Source organism: Pseudophryne corroboree, chromosome 12 (genome assembly GCF_028390025.1).
Source record: "Pseudophryne corroboree isolate aPseCor3 chromosome 12, aPseCor3.hap2, whole genome shotgun sequence".
In the NCBI taxonomy this organism is placed as follows: Eukaryota; Metazoa; Chordata; class Amphibia; order Anura; family Myobatrachidae; genus Pseudophryne; species Pseudophryne corroboree.
In genome coordinates this window covers 47,944,347-47,970,136 of record NC_086455.1, presented here as the reverse complement: position 1 = coordinate 47,970,136, position 25,790 = coordinate 47,944,347, and the positions used below count along the sequence as shown (strand labels likewise).

The window sequence follows — 25,790 nt, the reverse complement described above, 5'->3', positions numbered from 1 at the left end:
TAAAGTAGTTTTAGAAGATTCACAAAGTCGTTAGGAAAGCCAAAGTGCAGGAGAGTAGAGAAAAGATGGTCCCAATCCACGAGGTCAAACGCTTTCTCAGCGTCAAGGGAGAGAATAACTGGGGGAGGGGAAAGAGGAGTGAAAGAAGGAGAAGAAAAAGAGGAAGCTGTATAAATGGCAGTTAAAACTCTCCGCACATTGATCTCTGAGTGTCTACCCCAAATGAATCCAGTTTGATCCTTGTGTATAATTTGGGGGAGTAATAATTTAATTCGATTTGCTAATATTTTAGTGAGTAACTTATAATCGAGATTTAACAATGAGATCGGGCGATATGATCCAGGCTGGGACAAATCTCTACCCGGTTTAGGAAGGACTTTAAGGACAGCAGTATTAAAATGTCTGGGAAGTGTGTCAGAGGACAAAATCGCATTTAGTACAGACACTAGAGTGTCCCCTATGCGGGGTAAAAGGATTTTATAAAAATCGGCACTAAAGCCATCAGGGCCCGGTGCTTTATCTCTGCCAAATTGACCAATGACACTCTGGACTTCTTCCAATGAGATCGGATCAAGCAATGATTGTACCATGGAGGGTTGAAGTTGGGGGATAGGAAGGGTGTCCCAAAACTCCTTGGGCCATAGTGGAGGGGTGGGTTCCGTGGAAGGGGAGGGATGTGGTGTTGAGGAGTATAAATCTTTATAGAAAGATTTCATTATCTCAGAGATTTCTTGGTTGTTTGTAGTTAATGCGCCAGTGGTGGTGCGTAAGGGATGGGTGACCATGGGAGGGCGGGAACCAGTAAGAAGAGTCGTTAACAGTTTTCCAGTTCTATTGCCAAACTTGTAAAACCTGTGATTCACTGAAAATGAGAACCTATTACCCATGGAAGACATAAATTCATCGAAATGTGTTTTGGCCTCCAAATAAAGAAGACGGTTGTGTGGAGTAGGAGAGGATTTGTATTGCTGATAGGCCGTCGACAGGGGTTTCTGGAACTCTAGGTACTTAGAGGCGTATTTCTTGTTAGTGGCGGAGACATAGGATATTATATCACCTCGGAGAACCGGCTTTGCGGTCATCCAAAATAATATAGGATCCTCATCTAAATGGGATGAATTATTAGTCTTATAAGATTCCCAAGAAGATTCCAGTCTTTGTTGAAATTTCAGGGAGTTGGCTAGATATGTAGGGAATCTCCACAATTTTGGAGATGAGGGAGCGTCTGGAAAGTGAAGGGTCGCTGTGACTAGAGCATGGTCCGACAGAGATATTGCCTCAATTTGAGAGTCGGATATATGTGGTAGAAGAGAATGGGATAATAAAATGTAGTCTATCCTAGACAATGTATGATGGGCCGCAGAGAGGCAGGTGTATTCTTTGTCTGTGGGGTGTAAGGCTCTCCAAATATCTACTACCTGCAGTCTTTCAGCCAGTAGGGGTACCCCGAATTTGGGCAATGAGAGAGGTCTTGTTGGTGGGTGTGATCTGTCTAGGTAGGAGGAGGAGATAAGGTTGAAATCTCCACTGAGTATCAAGGGATCTGTGAGGAAGGGAGTCAGTTTGGCCAGTAAGGACTGAAAAAATTTCTTAGAATAGACGTTAGGTGCATATACATTACACATTGAATAAACTCTACCATGTATCTTAGCAGATAGTATCACATAACGACCCTCAGGATCAGCCACAGTGGACAGAACTTCTGCCGGGATAGAACGTTTGATCAATATAGCAACACCTCTGGCTTTAGAATTGAAAGAGGTAAACCCCAATACTCGCCAATTCAAAGCATTTAGTTTTGCCGTCTCCTCTGAAGTCAGGTGTGTTTCCTGGAGGAGCGCCAGGTCTACCCGTTGTTTATTGAGATAGAGGAGTATTTTCCGTCTCTTTGCTGGGGAATTAAAGCCCCCAACATTCCAGGATCCTACCGTCAGGTCAGCCATATGTCAGAGGAGAAGGCAAAACAGATGCGTTCTTTACCACCTTCACAAGAAACAGCGACATAATCACAACCTGATGGATGGGGGATGGGGAAGTGGGGGGTGGAAAGAGACAAAACAAGAGAAGAAAAAGGGAGATAGGAGGCAATCGTGAGTAATAGGCCGTACAATCGTAGAAGTACAATTTTAAAAGTCACTAATATGCCAGTGGCCAGTGACCTCCGGTCAGCAAGCATGAGCGAGCACCAGTGATGGTGTACCCGCGCCCGAGTATACAGTGATGGGCACTAACAGGAAAGGAGGATCCCCTCCCCACCGCCATATTTCTATTATCTATACCCACCCAGCATCCCACAAAAAAACAGGCAGGGTAACAGCATACTCCTAAAAACAACAGCTCCTGGGCGAAATGTAGTGAGTCGAGTAATGTAAAGAATATATGGGAAAGATTACAAATAAGCAAACATAACCATGGAAGTCCATGATAATGGGGGAGTCCCCAATATATGCAAGTAACATAATAAACAATTATAGAACATTTTTTTTTTTTTTTCTTCTTGTTTTGTATATATGTAATCATATCGAAGATATAATGAAGCCGAATCAAATATAGAGCGGCAGCAGTCACTATGATGCAAAAAGAAGAATCAGCACAGTTCACGCAGAAGATATGATGAAATCGCAGGGGGAAAACCTGTATATTATAATCCAGCATCCGCCGAAGGGATGTCTGTAATATCTGTGGCGTCTTCTCTAGAGATATTACGGAGGTAGGCCACTGCGTCTGCGGGTGACAGAAAATCTTTGTGGGAGGTACCCTCATAAATGCGTAAGCGTGCGGGGTAGAGTAATCCAAACTTGCGGCCCTCGGACACAAGTTGAGTGCAAATAGGTGAAAACGCTTTACGGGCCCGGGTCAGTTCCACCGAATAGTCCTGGAATATGAAAAGCTTATTACCCTCCCATTGGATATCTTTCATTTTTCGGGATGCAGACCAGAATGCCATTTTATGAAGGTAGTTTAGACAGCGAAACAGTGTTACCCGTGGACGCGGTCTGGCGGGGGTGGGGACAGGGCCTACACGATGGACCCTCTCAATAACTAGATCACTGCAGTCTCGTTCTATGCCCAAAAGTGTAGGCAGGGTGACACGTACAAAATGAGCTAGTGCTGTGCCCTTAAGTGACTCTGGTAAACCCACCAATCTGATATTATTTCTTCTTGAGCGATTTTCCATATCATCTAGCTTATTCCATATTTGATAATTCTCTGTGGTAAGAGATTTTACTGAGTGATGCAGTCCCTCAATATCATGAGTTGCAGCTTGCAGCTGGGATTCAGTGTGAGAGACTCTCTGCTGTAAGTGCTGCAGCTGTGTAGTGATATCAGTGACAGCCTGTGATAATAGAGGGGCCATGGTTGCCTTTATTGCTGCCACTACATCTCCATACGTTACAGGGGCTTCAGGGTCACGGCATACCTGTGATCCTGTGATGTCTGTCCCCTCGGCCGCGACTTTTTTGGAGGCTGGGGAGGTGACTTCAGGGCAGGCGCCATGTTGGTTCCCGCGCGGCGCTTTTCCAGCCTCGCATTTACGCCTGCAGGAGCCTGTGTAGCCGCAGCCATGGGCGTCACATAGCGGTCCATGCTGACCGCAGAATTTGCAGAGGGTATGCCGGGTGATGTAGAGGCTGTAACAGCCTTGAAAAGGTTTATTGCGGTGGGCGGCGGGACGGAGCTCCTGTAGTGTGCGGCTCACTCCATGGGTCCCGGAACCGGAAGTCCAGAGCAAATTCTTTTTACCCTCATGTTCCAGTCTCCTCGTTGACCTTAACTGCCTGTCTTAGAATGATTTGGAAAAAAGCTCACCTTGCCCTTAAGAAGGCTGCCTTTCGAGAAAATATTTTTTCTGACAGGTTCCGGCGCCCATGCACTTTTAAGGTGGGAGATAAGGTGTTGTTGTCAACCCGCAACATCAGGCTCCGACAGCCCTCGGCTAGATTAGGACCCAAATTTATTGGACCGTTCCTTATCATTAAAAAGGTAAACCCAGTTGCTTTTCGACTACGTTTGCCGAGATCACTCAAAATTGGCAATACTTTTCACTGTTCCCTTCTGAAACAGTATTTTTCTTCCAGGAGATTTCTTCGGAGGACTTCCCGGGGTAGACTTCCGGTGGATGTGCAGGGGCAACAAGAGTACTTGGTGGAGAAGGTTTTAGATTCTAAGCTTTCTCGGGGCCGACTTTATTTTTTGGTCTACTGGAAAGGCTATGGCCCTGAAGAAAGGTCTTGGGTGTTGGATAAGGATTTACATGCTCCTAGACTTAAGAGGATATTTTTTCAGGAGTTTCCTCAGAAACCCGGCTCTAGGGGTTCTGTAACCCCTCCTCAAGGGGGGGGGGGTACTGTTAGGCGCGGCGGTGCTCGCCCGCACTCTGACAGAGCAGCGGTCACGGCCGCCACGCCTCTCTCCCTGTCCGTCTCCGCACGGCGCCTAGCAACGCCGGGCGCGCGATAGCTGCCGGCTCCCTGGCAACGCTAGGACGCCGTGCGTTCAGGGCCGCCGGGTCCATAGCAACGGGGACGCCACGGGCGGACCGCGTTCCCCGTTGCATTAAGGAAGTATTCACACCTGTTTTCCCCTGCTCATGCAGCAAGGCAGCTGCACGATATATTTATTAATTAGGCTCTGTACTCCCATTGGAGGGTTCCCTGTTATATGCCTCCTCAGTGCCTCACACAAACGCCGGTGATAGCTTCCTGTATGCTGTTTCTGTCTGGTGAACGTCTGTTCCTGGTCTGCTGTATCTGGTCCGTCCTGCTCCCTGAGTCCTTGTATCCAGGAGTTCTCAAGCCGGTCCCGGGAATCCTTCTAGTCCTTGTGAACCTGTAACTGTTGTTTGGGGTTCTCGCCCGGTTTCGTGAGTAGCGGCTTTAGCCCGCTTTAGATTTGCGTTATTTTGTGTTGGTGCATTTGCGGAGGTTTCCGCTTCCACTGTCCTCCCCGGAACTCGGCGGTGCCGTGTGGGGGAGTGGACAGTGGTATCTTTTTGGTTGTTCTTTTCCTTTGGCGGCAAGCCGCGCATACATTAAGTTTTAGGCTAGTCAGAAGCCCCTGGCTTTGGTTGTTTCAGTTAGAGGTCCCCTTGTTATTACCCTGTCTCAGTTCACGCTTTGTCTCTCTTTAAGACCTGAGGGGGCATCGGAGTTGGGCAGACCTAATCCGCCCTTCAAATGCGGCTGCCATGGGCCCAAGAAACCATAGTCTTGCAGGTGTGAATTGACAACACGGGTAAAACAACGGAGGTAGGGTGCCAGGGGCTATACCCGTTCAATTTCACCAAATCCAGCATTACGTCCTGGTGCTCTGGACTCACTTCATAACATCTTCCGTGTTCTGAGCGCCAGGGATTGTAACAGTTGGAAGGTCCGAGCGTGGAACCTCCAGTACTGGAGAGCCTCATAAGAGGCCACCATCTTTCCCAACAGGCAAATGTATTGATGAACCGACACCCGGGCTGGCTTCAGGACATACCGGACCATAGTTTGCATCACCAACGCCTTTTCCTGCGGAAGAAACACCTTCGGCACTTCTGTGTCCGGGATAATTCTCAGAAAGGACAACCTCTGGGTTGACTCCAAATGTGACTTTGGAAGGTCAGAATCCAACCATGACTCTTGAGGAGGCGTGTTGTGAGAACAATGGACTGCAGCAGCTTTTCCTTGGACGATGCCTTTATCAGCAGATCGTCCAGATATGGAATGATGTTTACCCCTTGTTTGCGGAGGAGAACCATAATTTCTGCCATCACCTTGGTAAACACCCTTGGTGCTGTGGGGAGGCCGAATGGCAGGGCCTGGAACTAAAAATGACAGTCCAGCAATGCGAAACAGAGATAAGCTTGATGCGGCAGCCAGATCGGAATGTGGAGGTACGCATCCTTGATATCCAGTGATACCAGGAATTCCGCCTCTTCCAGACCTCATATCACCGCCCTGAGAGACTCCATCTTGAACTTGAACTCCTTTAGAAAGGGGTTCAATGATTTTAGGTTCAGAATGGGCCTGACCGAACCATCCGGTTTCGGTACCACGAAAAGGTTTGAATAGTAACCTGTGGCCTGCGCAGGGGGAGGAACGGGCACAATGACCTGTGCCTCCACCAGCTTTTGGACAGCTTTTTGTAGTATGGTGCTGTCTGCCAACTGAGTTGGTAAGCCTGATTTGAAAAAACGATGAGGAGGGAGACTTTGAAATTCCAGCCTGTATCCCTGGGATACAACATCTATCACCCAGGGATCCAGGCCGGACGATACCCAGACGTGACTGAAGTGTCTGAGTCTCGCTCCCACCGGCCCCACCTCCAGGCCGCGTGGTCCACCATCATGCTGAGGACTTTGGCGTACCTGATGCAGGCTTTTGTTCCTAGGAACCTGCAGCGGCAGGTTTCTTGGACTTAACTCGACCTCCCCTAAAGAAGGTATTGGACGGTCTGGCCTTTCTAGGCTTGTTAGGTCGAAAGGGCTGTGTAGCAGATGAAGAGGATTTCTTCGGAGCAGGTGCTGCTGAGGGAAGTAACGGAGACTTACCCACTGTAGCCGTGGATATCCACGTGTCTAGAGCTTCCCCAAAGAGAGCCTGATCTGTATAGGGTAGGGACTCCATACTTTTTCTCGATTCTGCGTTGGTCGACCACTGGCGCAGCCACAGTCCCCGACGAGCTGTAACAGACATGGAAGAGATTCCCGCAGCCATGGAACCCAGGTCTTACATGGATTCTACCATACAACCTGCTGAATCATGTATGTTGCGTAAATATAATGCAACATCATCCCTATTCATCGTATCCAAATCCTCAAGTAAGGTAGCCGAACACTTTACTATTGCATTTGCTTCAGGGGCCATATTACGTCCCACTATTGCAAGTGCATGGATTGCATTGTATATTGATTTAAGTGTGTTATCAAATTTTCTATCAGCCGGCTCCTTTAAGGCGGTAGATCCTGGAACAGGCAAAACCACCTTCTTTGAAAGTCTAGACACAGATGCGTCAACAATCGGCGGGTTTTCCCATTTTTTCCTATCCTCCTCAAGGAAAGGAAACGCCACCAGTACCCTTTTAGGGACCTGGAATTTTTTCTCAGTGTTTTCCCATGCTTTCTCAAATATAGCATTCAATTCTTTTGACGCAGGGAAGGTTAGCGAGGCTTTTTTTTTTTCAGTGAAAAAAGCCCCCTCAACCTGCTCAGGTGTGGTATCATTAACATTCAACACATCCCTGATAGCCTCTATCAACAATTGCACCCCCTTTGCAAGAGATGCGGACCACCGCAACACATCCCTATCACCGTCTGTGGTGTCAGAATCGGTATCCGTGTTGTGTGACATGCACAAGCGCACGCTTATGGAGGTATATAGCGGAGCTTTATGAGGTACCAGAAACCGGCCATACTGCCATAGAGCTCTGTAATACCTGGGTTGCAGATTCATTACTTGCAACCATGTCAGAAATCTGAGAAATCCAAGATTTCATAGAGGAAAACCACTTAGGTTCCCTTATTGGTATCTGTGCTAAACCAGTGCTATCCTGATGACATGGAATGGGATCATCCTGGGAGGATAAATTCTCTGCAGCATATGACACAGTGTCCCTGGACATAGCTAAAGGAGACCACCAAACACACTACACACACACACACACACACACACACACACACAAAAAATGGCAAGAGAGACACAGAGATTGGAGCCAACCCACACACAGCGCTTTTACCAAAGGGAGACCCCTTGTCAGCGCTGACTGTGCACCTTAATAGGACACACAGTTGTATTACAGCTCCCCCCTCCCCCCACCCCCATTCTACAACCCCCTGGTACTGTGTACAGATAGCTGGAGTTGCTGTGGAGGGACCTGTTCTCCTTCTCAGTGCTGTGCAGGCAGGAAAATTACGCTGAAACGCTGCTGGGTCAGCTCTGAGAAGCTCCGCCCCCTTAATGGTGCTGTCTTCCCGCTCTTCATGGATTACACTGGCCTGAGGAATTAGTGCTGGCTGAGATCCGAGGACCCCAACAGGCTTCTGGACCAGTGTAGGGGGTAAGTGCAGGCACAGGGAGCCCCTCACAGTGCCGCACCATGTACCGCTGAGCCTTCCCAGGAGTGCAGTTAATACTGCGCTCCCTCCCCACTGCCGCCATCTTCACACCGCCCCCCGCTTGCTAGGGGGTGGTGTCTCACTCGCCACTTCTTCAGCTCTGTAAGGGGTTGGCGGCATGCTGCTGAGGCGAGCAATCCCCTATGGCGGGGAGCGATCCGACCCCTCTGGTGCTCAGTGTCCAGTCAGCGGAGACAGTGGCTCTCCCCCTTAGTCCCTCGCTGCAGCTCCCTGTAAAATAAAAAACTGTAAAATTAAACTTTTCTAGAAAAGCTCTGTAGAGCTCCCTTAGCTGTAACCGTCTCCTCCGGGCACATTTTCTAAACTGAGTCTGGTAGGAGGGACATAGAGGGAGGAGCCAGCCCACACTCTCACACTCTTAAAGTGCCAATGGCTTCTGGTGGACCCGTCTGTACCCCATGGTAATAATGTGGACCCCAGCATCCTCTAGAACGTAAGAGAAATTGGTTTAAACAATTTGCCTGAAAAACTGTTTTAATCTGTTTCCAAATATGTGTGTGTGTGTGTGTATATATATATATATATATATATATATGTATGTATGTATGTATGTATGTATGTATGCATACCTCCCAACATGACCCTCTCCAGGAGGGAAACAATGCTCTGCTTCTGGACTTTCTCTTTCTCTATGATTGCCAGCACCTGTGTTGAACAGGTAAATGGATAAGAAAGGTGTTTCAGCACAGGTGCTGGAAATCATACATTATTAGGGAAGTCCAGGAGCAGAGCATTCTGTCCCTCCTGGAGAGGGTCATGTTGGGAGGTATGTGTATGTATGTGTGTGTATCTCTCTATACAAGACTAGTAGTGAAGTTCAGTCAGGTGATACTAACAAAACAGAGTTCATTTCCTGGTTGCTGTATAAACTACAATGAGAATAGGAGTAGGAGGTCAGGTTTAGAACCAAACTGCCCAGTGTTCTTGTGGTTGACACATGGAGCTCGGTTTCGTGGTGAGGGCGGGCACTGGAGTTTCTGCCGATCTAACATACTGGTAAAACTTGTATCCACCCCGCAAGTGCAATGAGTCGGAAGGGGACAGGAAGCAGAGTATGCGCCGAGCTGTGTGGCCTCTCCGCACCACGTCTGGGGGTTGTGCTGCATAGCGACCTCTGCTGGCGGCCGGGCAGAGCGGGCGGAGTCTCGGTGTGAGCCCGTGACACGCTCCGTGTGACTCCGGGGAACAGCCGGAGCTGCGAGGCCCAGACCGGATCCGCACGGACACGGTAAGCAGATTGGTAGTCATCTGATTCTCCGGGCTCTGCCTGACCTTAGCTGCGTGTATGCCTCTGCTCGCTCCCGGGAGTCTCACTCGGGCAGGCCTAAAACTCCAGACTGTGGTCCGGGCCTAATCCGGGGCCGAGGCGATCTGCTGGCAGCCTGATCAGTCACAGGGGCGGCAGGGCCCGGGTGTGTTACCAGGCTGTAACAGCTACATGGCACATCCATGGTGTGTTATATCCACCTCCCCGTATTATACCCACTTCCCTGTCTGGTACCCCTTCCCGTGCATGGGACCCCTAACCCGGTGTTATACCCTGTAGTACACCCCTTCCCTGTGTTAAACCCTGTAGTACACCCCTTCCCTCTATTATACCCCCCATAACCCGGTGTTATACCCTGTAGTACACCCCTCCCCTGTGTTATACCCCCCATAACCCGGTGTTATACCCTGTAGTACACCCCCTTCCCTCTGTTATACCCTGTAGTACACCCCCTTCCCTCTGTTATACCCCGTAGTACACCCCCTTCCCTCTGTTATACCCCGTAGTACACCCCCTTCCCTCTGTTATACCCCGTAGTACACCCCCTTCCCTCTGTTATACCCCGTAGTACACCCCCTTCCCTCTGTTATACCCCGTAGTACACCCCCTTCCCTCTGTTATACCCCGTAGTACACCCCCTTCCCTCTGTTATACCCCGTAGTACACCCCCTTCCCTCTGTTATACCCCGTAGTACACCCCCTTCCCTCTGTTATACCCCGTAGTACACCCCCTTCCCTCTGTTATACCCCGTAGTACACCCCCTTCCCTCTGTTATACCCCGTAGTACACCCCCTTCCCTCTGTTATACCCCGTAGTACACCCCCTTCCCTCTGTTATACCCCGTAGTACACCCCCTTCCCTCTGTTATACCCCGTAGTACACCCCCTTCCCTCTGTTATACCCCGTAGTACACCCCCTTCCCTCTGTTATACCCCGTAGTACACCCCCTTCCCTCTGTTATACCCCGTAGTACACCCCCTTCCCTCTGTTATACCCCGTAGTACACCCCCTTCCCTCTGTTATACCCCGTAGTACACCCCCTTCCCTCTGTTATACCCCGTAGTACACCCCCTTCCCTCTGTTATACCCCGTAGTACACCCCCTTCCCTCTGTTATACCCCGTAGTACACCCCCTTCCCTCTGTTATACCCCGTAGTACACCCCCTTCCCTCTGTTATACCCCCCAGTACACCCCCTTCCCTCTGTTATACCCCCCAGTACACCCCCTTCCCTCTGTTATACCCCCCCATAACCCGGTGTTATACCCTGTAGTATACCCCCTTCCCTCTGTTATACCCCGTAGTACACCCCCTTCCCTCTGTTATACCCCCCAGTACACCCCCTTCCCTCTGTTATACCCCCCAGTACACCCCCTTCCCTCTGTTATACCCCGTAGTACACCCCCTTCCCTCTGTTATACCCCGTAGTACACCCCCTTCCCTCTGTTATACCCCCCAGTACACCCCCTTCCCTCTGTTATACCCCCCAGTACACCCCCTTCCCTCTGTTATACCCCCCCATAACCCGGTGTTATACCCTGTAGTATACCCCCTTCCCTGTGTTATACCCCGTAGTACACCCCCTTCCCTCTGTTATACCCCGTAGTACACCCCCTTCCCTCTGTTATACCCCGTAGTACACCCCCTTCCCTCTGTTATACCCCGTAGTATACCCCCTTCCCTCTGTTATACCCCGTAGTACACCCCCTTCCCTCTGTTATACCCCCCAGTACACCCCCTTCCCTCTGTTATACCCCCCAGTACACCCCCTTCCCTCTGTTATACCCCCCAGTACACCCCCTTCCCTCTGTTATACCCCCCAGTACACCCCCTTCCCTCTGTTATACCCCCCAGTACACCCCCTTCCCTCTGTTATACCCCCCAGTACACCCCCTTCCCTCTGTTATACCCCCCAGTACACCCCCTTCCCTCTGTTATACCCCCCAGTACACCCCCTTCCCTCTGTTATACCCCCCAGTACACCCCCTTCCCTCTGTTATACCCCCCAGTACACCCCCTTCCCTCTGTTATACCCCCCAGTACACCCCCTTCCCTCTGTTATACCCCCCAGTACACCCCCTTCCCTCTGTTATACCCCCCAGTACACCCCCTTCCCTCTGTTATACCCCCCAGTACACCCCCTTCCCTCTGTTATACCCCCCAGTACACCCCCTTCCCTCTGTTATACCCCCCCGTACACCCCCTTCCCTCTGTTATACCCCCCCGTACACCCCCTTCCCTCTGTTATACCCCCCCGTACACCCCCTTCCCTCTGTTATACCCCCCCGTACACCCCCTTCCCTCTGTTATACCCCCCCGTACACCCCCTTCCCTCTGTTATACCCCCCCGTACACCCCCTTCCCTCTGTTATACCCCCCCGTACACCCCCTTCCCTCTGTTATACCCCCCCGTACACCCCCTTCCCTCTGTTATACCCCCCCGTACACCCCCTTCCCTCTGTTATACCCCCCCATAACCCAGTGTTATACCCTGTAGTATACCCCCTTCCCTGTGTTATACCCCCATAACCTGGTTTTATACCCAATATTATACTCCCCTAACACAGTGTTATACCCTGTAGTATACCCCCATAACCCGGTGTTATACCCTGTAGTATACTTCCCATATCCCAGTGTTATACCCTGTAGTATACCCCCTTCCCTGTGTTATACAACCATAACCTGGTTTTATACCCAATATTATACCCCCTAATTCAGTGTTATACCCAGTATTATACCCCCTAACCCAGTGTTATACCCAGTATTATACCCCTCTAACCCAGTGTTATACCCAGTATTATACCCCTCTAACCCTGTAATATACCCCCTAACCCGGTGTTATACCCAGTATTATACTCCCACCTAACCCAGTGTTATACTCTATATTATACCCCCCCTCACCCGGTGTTATACCCTGTATTATACCCCCTTTCTTTGTGTTTGCCCATAACCTAGTGTTATACCCTGTATTGTACCCCCATACCCGGTCTTATACCCTGTATCGTACCACCTCACCCAGTGGGAGACCCTGTTAGACCCCCTTCCCTGTGTTATAAACCCATGGTTGGCATGTTCATCCTTGCTACCCATAAAGTACACAGCAAAAGTGGATATTCCTCCCCTAGAGACCCCTACGTACAGCGTTAGGGACGTCACCCATGGCACCTTATGAGACATCCCATGATGCATCTCATATTCCCTTATGTAATGGTTGGTTTACACTAAACACACGATCACAGCTCATTGTCTTCTCTTCCTGTGCAATATACTGTAGCTGCTCCGCTTCTCCCTGTTTATTATACCCCATGGTACACTACCAGTATATTATTAGTGCTAGACCATGTGCAGCGCTCCAGTTGTTGTGGGACTACACATCCCAGCATGCCCTGTTACAGTTTTGCTGTTAGGGCTTTCTAAAACTTTGTCAGGGCATGCTGGGATGTATAGTTCCACAGCGGTCGGAGTGCCGCATGTTGCCAACCTTTGTATTAGATGAGAGATGATCACAGCATGGGGGTAGTGTCCAATACATTTGCACAAACTCATTCTGAAATATGTCTAAGAATTGAGAACCTATAGTACAATATAAGTATTATTCCTTTGTTACAAGTAGCCATATTCCTGATACTTTGATCCGGATTACCAAACCTTAAACTTCCTCATCAGGGACTACAAACACAAGCAGCACACACTTGCTTTTAAGTTTGCCTTGACTCATAGTGACTTGTATATTAAGTATCCTAGCACTGCCCCACACTTATATTGTCGCTGACACATGCAGAGAGCAATAATAATATGGTAAACGTCATACTTGCTAGGCAACTGGACATAATCAAACTGTGTTTCAGTATACTGTATAGCACTATATCATTTAGTGGATGAGAAGGAACTTGAGTTGTTGATTATTTGTGCTTACATTTTAAAGTATTCTGGTGTTTTCGAAGTTGCGTCAGTCTCTTTGTAATGGTGCCCATACACTTGTGCGATGCCCCGTGACGCAACATCGCGGGGCATCGCACCGGCAGTTCAGGTGCGATGAAATCTCAACTGAACTATCAAAGTGATTACCATGTGATAGATCACATGGTAATCACGTGATGGGAACGTCACCGCTGAGTGGGAGCAGCCTCCATCCGCTCCGGCGGGTGCCCATCGCACATCGCAGTGCGATATATAGCATGTGGTTTTAAAAACGCATGCGATCGCACTGCGATTCGATAAATATTAAGTGCAGCACATACTATCTTGAGACGTGAGATTCGACGGGCGTGCCCGCTCATCGCGTCGAAAGGTACCTAAAATATGCATACAATCCTTCGATTCCTCTCACAGATGCGGTCGAAATCGAAGGTTAGCTCGGATTATCTCCCAAGTGTATGGGCACCATTAGGCTATATTCAAATCTTGCATGTTTGCTATTTTACTGTGTTACACTAGAAAAAATATTTTCTTTTCTTTATTTTTACATAAGTCTATATGCCAAAGAGAGTTTGAATACATTAAAATATATTTATAGTTCTGAACTGCATGTACAACATTGCCTTTTGTATATCATGTTTGTAATCAAATAATTGGCACTTGGAAAACCTGTTGCAGGACTCAACCCTATAAATAAGTATACTTTAGAAAAATAGTCTTAACATGGTCATCTTTTGGAGGAAGTTGTAACTGGGGAAAGCTTGTTGAGATTGTGAAGTTTAATTAATCTGCGTTGGCCGGAAATTGGGTAATGGGATCCCCTTTTGTCGGCTTATCTGTACGCATTAATGGAAAGTCTCCTGATGAGGGTGTAGTTTGGGCTCTTTAACTAATGACAGATCTACAAGGGTGGTTCAATAATACCTGTTTCAGACCGCAAATGCCGGATCCTACCCGGTAAGACAAACGTGTACTTACCGGGTGGGATCCGGCATTTGCGCTCCGCTGCTGGCTTTCCGACCCGGCAATATACTGGGTCGGTTGCCATAGCAGCGGAGGGAGCAGCAGCAGCAGGGGCGGGGGTGGAGGCGGCGCCGGGAGATGAGCTCATCTCCTGCGCCGCCTCTCCCTATGCTGTGAATGGGAACCGTGTCGCATCGACACGGCTCCCATTCACACCGCACCTGACCCGGTAATCAATCCGGGTAAAACCCTTCTTTTTTACCGGGTTGAATTACCGGGTCAGGCGACCCGCTAATTCCTTCAGTGTGCTTTCACATCGCACACTGACCCAGGTCCTTTCATGTGTGTCCATTTTCTCTATTGCATTATGATTTTCCGCCAGAGCAGGTAGACCACTACTTCCCCTCACGGCCATTAGACTGAGGCTCATATCGGTCATACTGTCCCAACGGGATGCAGTTAATATACCGGCTGTAGGGATCCCGGCGTTCACCGGGCCTGATGCATGGTGAGTGCAGCGATCCCGCGAGGAGACTTGTTGCCGGGAATCCAGTATACTGACAGCCTGCATACCGTCTGCCGGTAAAACATATTGGACCCGTCCCAACATCAGCTGTAAGATGGCGGGGCTGGGGGAAGAACATGGTCAGACATCGAGGTGCGTAGTGTGATCAGATTTCATGTGTCTAAAGGGCACATCAGTAGCTGAAATTCATCACCATCTTGTCAAGGTGTGTGGTTAGAACGTCATGTCACAGACACAGGTTTAGGTTTGGGGCACTGCCTTTGAGACCGGCAGAACATATTTTCAAGATGATCAGCGATCCGGTCGGCCAAGCCCGAAACCCAAACCGGTTTCTGTGACATAACATTATCACAGTATTTCAGATGCTGATGTGCCCTTTAGATGCAGAAATCTGATCACACTATGTACCTCAATATGAGAACATTATACACGCGAGAGATCTTGTTACCTTACTTATAACCTTTTTACACCGCATTCCCGGGTCCAGCCTGGGTCACTGAACACTAGTTTCAAGCTGTGCACAGCGGCTTGAAACCCGTTCACCCTGCAGGTTGGACACAGCATATTGCCAGGCTTACCTTTGTTGGATCTCCAAGCGCCTGGAATACGGCTCTCCTTATACAGGGAACGGGACTTGGGTCAGATGACCCAGGATACCCGCAAGCAGTGTAACCCAGATGCTTCCCAGACCAACCCGTCACTGGATCCAGGTTAACCCTTTTACACTGAGCCGCAACCTGGGTTATTACAGCTGTGTATAAAGGGTTTTATTGAACCACACTTGTATATATCAAAAGTCAGGTTTCCGGTGACTAGTAGTGTTTTTTTTTTTTTTTTGTGTGTGTGTACTCTTCACCTTACTTTCTCATGTTTTTTTTTTTTTTTGTAAGTAGGGCTGGTGTTACACCTTCATTTTGGAAGCAATGTTTTATGCATCAGTAAAAAGTGGCCTACAGTATAACTACAGTTGAGGGGGGTACTCTCGGAGCGATATTCTAAGCAATCTGACTAGATTGCTTTGAATTTGAGCATTATTGCTCTGTGTGTACCCCCTATAGCGATGCGCAGCCCCGCGCATTGCTGGTGCTAGGTTGGCCTGCCGTGCAGGCCAATCTAGCGGGTCGCTCATTTCACCCGCTGGGTGAAATGAGCGCCCCGTCTCCCCCCGCACACTCAGCACACATCTCTCCCGCATCGGCCTGTCTATATGGGCCTTTAGTGTATATAACCAAGTCCAAGGGATCTGCTGATTGCTAGGGTAGAAGCTAGTGTCTAATCCTCGTGATGTAGAGTTATCACCTAGCAGATAGAAGGGCAGCTCAAATTGAAGTACATTGAAATGGATGTAAAGCCTTTAGCATACAAGCTACCAAAAAAAAACCAAACAAACAAAAAAACCACCCCTAACATATTCCTAGCATCTGCTGCTCCTATAAATGCTTGTCAGTGGGCTAGCAGGACAGGCTGCCGCTACTATTACATGGAATGCATGTGCAGTGCATTGGGCCTACCACTTGATCTTTTTGTGTCTGCATAGTCATGTGTACCCTGCTGTTTAGTAAACAGAGTATACAATATCCCAGAATATTACCATAACTGCCGGCTTTTTAACCATTTGTGGCAAGAGCAGCGTTTATGTTGAAACAAAGCTTGTATGGTGCAGAGACGGAACTCGTTGCACGGCACAGTCATTACTGCAGGAGTGTAAATTACAACCTGTTGAACTTTCCCTTGTACTATTTTTTGCTTGGTAAAGTGAACCATTGGAAACTGACTAGGGTGCAGGTTTCTTACTGGCTACAGATTATTTTTTTCATGATTCTGGATCAGTGTTTTGTTTGCTTTCAGATAGGATTTGTAATGTGTATGGTATTTGCATAAATTATTGATTGATTGTACTGATATGTCCTCATACAGCTACATCAGCCGCAACGAGAGGTGTTGCACACTATATGCTTTTCTTTAAACTTTGCATCTTACTCGCATCACCCTCGCAGCAAAACACCACTCAGCGTAAGTTATGGGCCCTACACACTGGCTGACATGACTGCACGATATGAACAATCTCGTTCATTAATGAACGAAATAACGTTCATATTGTGCAGTGTGGAGGCTCCAGCGATGAACGATGCGCGGCCCTGCGCTCGTTCATCGCTGGTCTCGTCGGCTGTACTTGTAGGCTAATATGGACGATCTTGTCCATATTTGTCTGCACTCCAATGCAGACGGGGGGAGTGAAGAAACTTCACTTCCCCCGTCACTGCCCCCCCCGCCGCCGGGTTGGCCGTATCCGCCGTCGGGCAGCTCAGCGGCGGATCGCTAAGTGTGTAGGGCATATTAGAGATGCTGGGCTGCAAGTTTAACCGCACAGGAATTGGTGTTAAACCTGTACAAAGTCGCACGTGAAGCACAGTGGAACTTGGCGTGAGAATTTGCTGCAGCCGTTGCATTGTAGTACTTCCTGTACAGATTCAGACTCATTCACACAGATAAGGTCAATGTCGCCCATCAAACTGATCAGTGTAATCTTACAAAATAGTTTTATAGCTTCCAGTTGTTTTACTGGGTGTGGTTCATTAGGTTGACATAAACTGAGTCGACCACTGAAGGTCGACATTTTCATTAGGTCGACATGTACAAGGTAGACATGAGTTTTTTTTGACTGTTTTTGGTGTTTTCTCCGTACAGCGACCGGGAAGCCCAATTAGTGCACCGCGTCCCCTCGCGTGGCATGCTTTGCTCGCCATGCTTCGGGCAAGGTGCCTCGCTCCACTACCACTTCACTCGGCACAGGTTACCGTTCCCAATTGTAGTCCACGTGGATAGTTAAGTATGAAAAAGATGAAAAAATGAAAAAGATTGTTAAAAACGCATGTCGACCTTTTTGCATGTCGACCATCAGTGGTCAACCCAATGTATGTTGACCTAATGCTGGTCGACCTAACGATAGTATCCTGTTTTACCTATGTGAATAAGATGCACACATAAGGGGGAATCCTATCTATCTCCCCCCCAGTGGGTGTGAATTGCTGTTGCAGCAGTGTTGAAACGCCAGTAACGGCACCAGAAGTTGCATCCCTCGCAGTCCTTTATTGCGCCGGACTCGCACATTATCGCTATTGGGCTGCGAACAAAACTCTGAGTCTGCGGTTCTGTAAGTGTGGCGTACAAGCACACTTATGCGTGATGAATTTGTGGGTGTAATAGGATTCACCCCTATGAGTAAGAAAGCCGCTTGGCGCATCCGGGGCGCCCGGAACCTGGCGGTGTGACTAAAGCTGCGGTTTATGAGGATACATTTCTATGTCTGTCTGTTGCGGATATTAATCCAGTGAGCCTGGCAGAGTTTTTTTTTTTTATTCTTTATTTCTCTATCGTCCTAGTGGATGCTGGGGTTCCTGAAAGGACCATGGGGGATAGCGGCTCCGCAGGAGACAGGGCACAAAAAGTAAAGCTTTAGGATCAGGTGGTGTGCACTGGCTCCTCCCCCTATGACCCTCCTCCAAGCCTCAGTTAGGTTTTTGTGCCCGGCCGAGAAGGGTGCAATCTAGGTGGCTCTCCTAAAGAGCTGCTTAGAATCAGCCTGGATGTGCAGAGCTGGGGTGGCTTGGTCGGATTCCCTGACTAAAAATATTGATACCCTTGACAGGGACAGTATGTTATTGACTATAGAGCATTTAAAGGATGCATTTCTATATATACGAGATGCACAGAGGGATATTTGCACTCTGGCATCAAGAGTAAGTGCGATGTCCATATCTGCCACAAGATGTTTATGGACACGACAGTGGTCAGGTGATGCAGATTCCAAACGGCACAAAGGTGTATTGCCGTATAAAGGAAGAGGAGTTATTTGGGGTCGGTCCATCGGACCTGGTGGCCACGGCAACTGCTGGAAAATCCACCGTTTTTACCCTAAGTCACATCTCTGCAGAAAAAGACACCGTCTTTTCAGCCTCAGTCCTTTCGTCCCTATAAGAGTCATATCTGCCCAGGGATAGAGGAAAGGGAAGAAGACTGCAGCAGGCAGCCCATTCCCAGGAACAGAAGCCTTCCACCGCTTCTGCCAAGCTCTCAGCATGACGCTGGGACCGTACAGGACCCCTGGATCCTACAAGTAGTATCCCAGGGGTACAGATTGGAATGTCGAGACGTTTCCCCCTCGCAGGCTCCTGAAGTCTGCTTTACCAAGGTCTCCCTCCGACAAGGAGGCAGTATGGGAAACAATTCACAAGCTGTATTCCCAGCAGGTGATAATCAAATTACCCCTCCTACAACAAGGAAAGGGGTATTATTCCACACTATATTGTGGTACTGAAGCCAGAAGGCTAGGTGAGACCTATTCTAAATCTAAAAAAATTTGAACACTTACAAAGGTTCAAATCAAGATGGAGTCACTCAGAGCAGTGATAACGAACCAGGAAGAAGGGGACTATATAGTGTCCCGGGACATCAGGGATGCTTACCTCCATGTCCCAAATTTGCCCTTCTCACTAAGGGTACTTCAGGTTCGTGGTACAGAACTGTCACTATCAGTTTCAGACGCTGCCGTTTGGATTGTCCACGGCACCCCGGGTCTTTACCAAGGTAATGGCCGAAATGATGATTCTTCTTCAAAGAAAAGGCGTCTTAATTATCCCTTACTTGGACGATCTCCTGATAAGGGCAAAGTCCAGGGAACAGTTGGAGGTCGGAGTAGCACTATCTCGGATACTGCTACAACAGCACGGGTGGATTCTAAATATTCCAAAATCGCAGCTGTTCCCGACGACACGTCTGCTGTGCCTAGGGATGATTCTGGACACAGTCCAGAAAAAGGTGTTTCTCCCGGAAGAGAAAGCCAGGGAGTTATCCGAGCTAGTCAGGAACCTCCTAAAACCAGGAAAAGAGGCTTCCTACGAAGCAATTCCATTCGGCAGATTTCACGCAAGAACTTTTCAGTGGGATCTGCTGGACAAATGGTCCGGATCGCATCTTCAGATGCATCAGCGGATAACCCTGTGTCCAAGGACAAGGGTGTCTCTCCTGTGGTGGTTACAGAGTGCTCATCTTCTAGAGGGCCGCAGATTCGGCATTCAGGATTGGATGCTGGTGACCACGGAGGCCAGCCCGAGAGGCTGGGGAGCAGTCACACAAGGAAAAAAATTTCCAGGGAGTGTGATCAAGTCTGGAGATTTTTCTCCACATAAATATACTGGAGCTAAGGGTAATTTTATAATGCTCTAAGCTTAGCAAGACCTCTGCTTCAAGGTCAGCCGGTATTGATCCAGTGGGAAAAACATCACGGCAGTCGCCCACGTAAACAGACAGGGCGGCACAAGAAGCAGGAGGGCAATGGCAAAAACTGCAAGGACTTTTCGCTGGGCGGAAAATCATGTGATAGCACTGTCAGCAGTGTTTCATTCCGGGAATGGAAACTGGGAAGCAGACTTCCTCAGCAGGCACGACCTCCACCCGGGAGAGTGGAAACTTCATCGGGAAGTTTTTTCCACATGATTGTGAACCGTTGGGAAATACCAAAGGTGGACATGATGGCGTCCCGTCTGAACAAAAAACGGGACAGGTATTGCGCCAGGTCAAGAGACCCTCAGGCAATAGCTGTGGACGTTCTGGTAACACCGTGGGTGTACCAGTCGGTGTATGTGTTCCCTCCTCTGCTTCTCATACCTAAGGTACTGAGAATTTATAAGACGTAGAGGAGTAAGAACTATACTCATGGCTCTGGATTGGCCAAGAAGGACTTGGTACCCGGAACTTCAAGAGATGCTCACAGAGGACTTATGGCCTCTGCCGCTAAGAAGGGACTTGCTTCAGCAAGTACCATGTCTGTTCCAAGACTTACCGCAGCTGCGTTTGACGGCATGGCGGTGGAACGCCGGATCCTAAGGGAAAAAGGCATTCCGGAAGAGGTCTTTCCTACCCTGGTCAAAGCCAGGAAGGAGGTGACCGCACAACATTATCACCACATGGGGCGAAAATATGTTGCGTGGTGTGAGGCCAGGAAGGCCCCACGAAGAAATTTCAACTCGGTCGATTCCTGCATTTCCTGCAAACAGGAGTGTCTATGGGCCTCAAGTTGGGGTCCATTAAGGTTCAAATTTAGGCCCTGTCGATTTTCTTCCAGAAAGAATTGGCTTCAGTTCCTGAAGTCCAGAAGTTTGTCAAGGGAGTATTGCATGTACAACCCCCTTTTGTGCCTCCAGTGGCACTGTGGGATCTCAACGTAGTTCTGGGATTCCTCAAATCACATTGGTTTAAAACCAGTCAAATCTGTGGATTTGAAGCATCTCACATGAAAAGTGACCATGCTCTTGGTCCTGGCCTGGGCCAGGCGAGTGTCAAATTGGTGGTTTTTTTCTCAAAAAAGCCCATATCTGTTTGTCCATTCGGACAGGGCAGAGCTGCGGACTCGTCCCCAGTTCTCTCCCTAAGGTGGTGTCAGTGTTTCACCTGAACCAGCTTATTGTGGTGCCTTGCGCCTACTAAGGACTTGGAGGACTCCAAGTTGCTAGATGTTGTCAGGGCCCTGAAAATATAGGTTCCAGGACGGCTGGAGTCAGGAAAACTGACTTGCTGTTATCCTGTATGCACCCAACAAACTGGGTGCTCTTGCTTCTAAGCAGACTATTGCTAGTTGGATGTGTAATACAATTCAGCTTGCACATTCTGTGGCAGGCCTGCCACAGCCAAAATATGTAAATGCCCATTCCACAAGGAAGGTGGGCTCATCTTGGGCGGCTGCCCGAGGGGTCTCGGCTTTACAACTTTGCCGAGCGGCTACTTAGTCAGGGGCAAACACGTTTGTAAAATCCTACAAATTTGATACCCTGGCTAAGGAGGACCTGGAGTTCTCTCATTCGGTGCTGCAGAGTCATCCGCACTCTCCCGCCCGTTTGGGAGCTTTGGTATAATCCCCATGGTCCTTTCAGGAACCCCAGCATCCACTAGGACGATAGAGAAAATAAGAATTTACTTACCGATAATTCTATTTCTCGGAGTCCGTAGTGGATGCTGGGCGCCCATCCCAAGTGCGGATTATTTGCAATACTTGTACATAGTTACAAAAATCGGGTTATTATTGTTGTGAGCCATCTTTTCAGAGGCTCCGCTGTTATCATACTGTTAACTGGGTTCAGATCACAGGTTGTACAGTGTGATTGGTGTGGCTGGTATGAGTCTTACCCGGGATTCAAAATCCTTCCTTATTATGTACGCTCGTCCGGGCACAGTATCCTGAGGCTTGGAGGAGGGTCATAGGGGGAGGAGCCAGTGCACACCACCTGATCCTAAAGCTTTACTTTTTGTGCCCTGTCTCCTGCGGAGCCGCTATCCCCCATGGTCCTTTCAGGAACCCCAGCATCCACTACGGACTCCGAGAAATAGAATTATCGGTAAGTAAATTCTTATTTTTTGCTCTGCTTTTAACTGAACGGCTTTTTTATTTACGGGGCTGGAACACTTAGGTGAGGTCATCATAGTGGCCAAATCTGTGTTTTATTGCTCTATACTAGATCATAAGAACACTGGAGCAGCAGATTCAATATGTCTGCTGGTAGTAACAGCCTGCATCATTATAGTAGTCAGTGTCCGTGTATATAGTCACTAAATGCATGGCTAATCTCACAGGAGAAAAGCCGGGAGCTCTATTTGTAGCCACGAAGCATCCGATTTAGTATTTTCAATAAATTTGGCTGTGTGTTCCAATCTTTGCAGGGTTTTCTTTGTGTTTAAAACAATAACTAAATATTCAAAACTTAATTAAGTTGTCTATGGGGTCAATTCTATTCAGCGACAGTTGAATAGCGCCGGGAGTTAGCTCTCGTTGCTATTCAATTCAGCTCAAGTTAAGTCGGCGAAGTCCCGTTCTCGCTGACTTAACAGGTTTAATTGTCTGGAGAATAGGCATTTTCCGACTCAACTCCCCGGCGTGATGCTGATTCCCGACAGAATCAGCCTCGCGCCGGCCGCGTGGCAGCACTTTTGTTGGATTTCTTCTCTCATTCCCCAGGGGCGAGAGAAGAATTCCCGACAATCGGTGTCACTTGGCGCTCTATTGAATAGTGCCGGGAGCTAACTCCCGGCGCTATTCAACTGTCGCTGAATAGAATTGACCCCTATGCGTTCGTAGTCTTTGCTGAGTGGGAGCTGCTATGATGACTTCTGAGTCGTGACATTGTGCTGTACATGTGATACATATTAAGAAAATGGAATTATGGGGACATATATAATAGGGTTTGAGTTTGCCAGAGGGGTGGGATGCTTGGCAGCTTTTTTAAAGGAGCAATCATTTACAAGGCAAAATCATGCCTTGTAAATGATTGCTGCTTTAAAAAAACATTGGAGATCAACCGGCATCCCGCACCAGTTCACAACATTTTATGGGGTTTTGTTGGTTGTCCCTGACTAGAGAATGAATGTGTGATTGTTAATGGAAACTATAGCAGGCCTTAAGGGGGGTACTCACGGGAGAGATGTGTGCTGAGTGATCTTAACACAGACCGCTCAGCACACATCTCTCACCCCGCTCAGCACAGCGCGATGTGCTGAGCGAGGGGTAAAGCCGACGGGGGGCCGCTCACTTCACACAACGGTGAAGTGAGCGACCCGCTAGATTGAGCCTGCATGCAGCTCAATCTAGCACTGGCGATAGCGATCGCTGGGGGGCATACACACGGCAGATCCGTGCTTAAAATCTAAGAAATCTAGCAAGATTGCTTAGATTTTAAGCACAGATCTCTCCGTGTATACCCCCCATTAGAATCTGCCATTAGTTGTCAGGAGGTGAAATCAGAGATTGTATGTGTGCCATAGATATATTGCTTGCAAAGGCAGTGGCTTAACAATCAAGGCTGCTTTCATGTCAGTCTGACACTGCAGGAGCATATTGAGGTGGAGGAACTAGTTCCAGGAGTGCTCATAGCAGAGTCATCGGACATACAAGAGAATTGATGAGCAAACATACCGATGATAATACCTGAAAAGGTGTCAATATTACAGATATCCAGGGCTAAATGTATTAACCTGCGGGAAGGCGGAGGTGCGCGACTTTGTATTAGTCTGCATGCTATTTTAAAGCAGCAATCAGTTACAAAGCAAATAAAGTTTGGTTTTGTCTTGTAAGTGATTGCGAGTCTGTACGTTTTTTTAAAGCAGCAATCACTTCCAAGACAAAACCAACCTAGATTTGCTTTGTAAGTGATTTCTGCTTTAAAAACAAAAACAAAAACGTGCAGACTCGCACAAAGTCCCGTGCCTCTGGCAAGCTGGAGGCTATTACGTTTAGCCACCAGGGTGTGGACGTCAAATCTGCGCAACATTCCAGCTCTCTGCCTCTGCACCACCCATTGGGGGCACATGTATAGGTCAGAGGGGATGCAACTAGGAAGCACTAAGCTCCCACAATATTCATTATTGTTGAAGCAAGGGGACTAACTACTTCTAAACCTGCAAGTGGGTCAAGTGTAAAGCACTAATGTAATCAGTGTTCTAGAAACAGACTAATAATAATAATTAGTAAAAAAAATGCTAATAAAGCTGTGATTAATCTTATTTATTCATCTGCAATACTTTACCAACGCTTTAGCCATAATCCCAGTTAAGCAGGAATCGCTGTTATATTCTTAAGGGGGGTACACACGGAGAGATCCGTATTTAAAATCTAAGCAATCTTGCTAGATTGCTTAGATTTTAAGCACGGATCTGCCGTGTGTATGCCCTCCAGCGATAGTGATGCGCGGCCCTGCTGCTATCGCCAGTGCTAGATTGAGCCTGCATGCATGCGTTGTATGAAGTGAGCGGCCCCCTGTCTGCTTTCCCCCTCGCTGTGCTGAGCAGGGTGAGAGATGTGTGCTGAGCGGTCTGTGTTAAGATCGCTCAGCACACATCTCTCCCGTGAGTACCCCCTTTAAACCTAAGATCATAAATAACCTCTCTCAGAGTAAAGCATATACATCTGCAATCACAATTTATTGTTTCTTAGATCCTGAGATTATTTCCCCCCAGATGCATTGTTTTCACAATCCATCTAACTTTGCCCATACATTACAGATATTTGTCAATGATTTGCAGATCGTTTCCATTTAAACAGATTTGCCAGTCTGTAAAGACTCATCAGTTTACTAGAAATGGTCTGCAGGATTGTTGCCCATACACTAGCAATCTATAGTCCTAATTGATCTGTGAAATTGAACATGTTGAAAAAACAGATTTAACAATCCCAATCGATTTGTGGCTGAAATCTGTGAACCCCATACATTGCAGATTTAGTTGCAAATTGACCCAATCGATTGCTGATGTATGGGCCCGTTAAGAGGTGAGACAAATGTATAGGGATATTAACATGCCATACATTGTAGCCTTAACACATTACTCATAAATTACAGGGCTAATCCTATTTATACTCCTCACTAGGACAATATATATTTTAGAGACACTTCATTCATAAACACATCCATCACACCCTCATTTCATTGAGGAAGGTTAACACGTTTATTCAAAATCTGTCCCCCTAGGTAAGGTCCTCCTAACCCCCCTCCAAGGGGCTTATACTGCCCACTTTATAGGGAAATCTCCTGTAAAATAAGAAACCAGGTAATACATGACATGTGCAATTTCTTATAGTATTTAACATTACATTTCTTACACGTCTGTTTTTCTTCTCTTTAAAAAGGAGTGTCTGACAAAGCAAAGAATATCTCTAATTAGTATACAGTGTGTCATAGAAGCCTCTGATAGGGTGTCTAGTGCCCCCAAAATTCCACAAAGAAAAAGAAGTAGCTGATGACTGTGATACAATAATTGAATTGAGCCACAGTATGATAAACAATTTGTGCAATGCTTGTTTCCCTTAATAACTGGCCACAATTAGTTTCCTTATATGAGTATGATAAAAAAAATGGAAGCAGTCTCTTTCCTTGTATAAATGTTTCACAGAAAAAAAAAACATCTTGGGAATACAATGTACTGTAGCTACTTGATCCAATTTTCACTCTGGGCTGTTT

General features: G+C 47.9%; 1 protein-coding gene across 7 annotated transcripts in view; it reads left to right on the top strand.

Moving 5' to 3' along the window:
• The first annotated feature begins 9,057 nt into the window (after window positions 1-9,057).
• Window positions 9,058-25,790, top strand: part of HECTD1 (HECT domain E3 ubiquitin protein ligase 1) — a 128,688-nt gene continuing 111,955 nt past the window's right edge. For 4 of the 7 annotated variants that reach the window (XM_063947457.1, XM_063947455.1, XM_063947452.1 and 1 more), the window contains exon 1: window positions 9,059-9,344. The gene's annotated coding sequence lies outside the window, so the exon portion shown is untranslated. Of the gene's footprint in view, window positions 9,345-25,790 lie in introns of all 7 variants that reach the window. The other 3 variants (XM_063947454.1, XM_063947456.1, XM_063947451.1) reach the window with 1 other exon arrangement.